The 1,299-nt window shown below is 56.5% G+C and overlaps 1 pseudogene; it reads left to right on the top strand.

Annotated features, from left to right (window-relative positions):
* Positions 1-840: 840 nt before the first annotated feature.
* Positions 841-946, top strand: LOC129705132 (U2 spliceosomal RNA; annotated as a pseudogene).
* The last annotated feature ends 353 nt before the right edge of the window (positions 947-1,299 follow it).

Here is a 1,299-nt window from a genome sequence, read left to right as displayed (position 1 = left end):
CCCTGGAGGGGAACAACCTGTGCCCGACTTTGCTCCCGCACCGGCAAAATTCACTTCTCGGCCGGGCGGGAAGCAAAGCAAAGAGGTCCCGTATGCCAGTCTTTAGCGAGACTGGCTTGGAACAGTCGCTAGCGGCCAGCGCGAAGGCTGCGGGACAGAGAGCAGGGACCAGCGCTGTAAGTACCCGGGGTACACAGCAGGGCTGGAAACGCTCAGCGAGTGCAGCGGCACTATGGAGTAGGAACTGGACGTCCGGGCTGAAAACCTTCTTCAAAAGGTAAGCACCGGGGTTGGTCCAGGGGATCCATAGGTACAGGAACTGCCGCGAATGGACCAGGCCCGTGAACACCGGGGTCGGTCCGAGCGGCTCGAACCCGACACGCAGGGAACAACGTTCACCCGCGGGAGTATGAAAAGTCGGGAACCGCAGGTAGGAGACTCTGCGTTTTCCTTCCACTTACCTTTAGGTGCAGACATGGACTGGGTCCATGTCAGCTGCAGAATGCCGGCGGGAGAACCGCGGAGTGCAGGCAGCCGGCAGGAGAGCAGTAACGGCAGTCGGCAGCGGCAGCGGCAGCAGCGGCAAGAGCGCTGGCAGCGGCAGGAGCGCTGGCAGCGGCAGGAGCGCTGGCAGCGGCAGGAGCGCTGGCAACGGCAGGAGCAGCATGGGCACATCGATTCCCGGAGAGGGAAAACACCGGTGCCCAACTTCGCTCCAGCACGGTGAGAAAATTCATTTCTCGGCAGCAAAGGACTTTGCAGTTGACTGGCTGCAATCTACTACAAGGGACCAGTATGTGAGTACCAGGGTCGGTCCCAGCGGGGTTTTTAGTTACAATAATCACTTCTGGGCCTTTTGGCTAAGGTCTAGTGTAGTATCTGTTCTTATCAGTTTAATATCTGATTCATCCCTTATCTAGGGACCATATATTAAATAAAAACTATAGTAGCTGTTATCATCAGTTTGAATGTCTTATATGTCCCTTATCTAAGGACCATATAAGTAGGAGTGTCCAGAATTGAGGGCATTAGAGTGGGGTTGACCGGCTGCAACGACCGCAAGGGACCAGTACCGTCAGTATGGGGGTCGGTCCCAGGGGTCTAAGTTAAAGGAGCAGCCAGGAGTGCTGAGAGCGTTGGAGCCGGGTTAAAGGAATAGATGGAAGCAGCTGTGCCAGTTATCCTCCACACCGGCCATATCCACTCCATGGAAGGAAGGACAAAACTGGAGAAGGAGGACCATGGAACAGCGGGCAGCCAGCAGCAGCCAGCGGCACTTGGATCATCCGTAGTGGGATC

Source organism: Leucoraja erinacea, chromosome 1 (genome assembly GCF_028641065.1).
Source record: "Leucoraja erinacea ecotype New England chromosome 1, Leri_hhj_1, whole genome shotgun sequence".
Taxonomy (NCBI): Eukaryota; Metazoa; Chordata; class Chondrichthyes; order Rajiformes; family Rajidae; genus Leucoraja; species Leucoraja erinaceus.
Note: the sequence above shows the minus strand (reverse complement) of the source record. Positions and strands in the feature narration are given on the sequence as shown.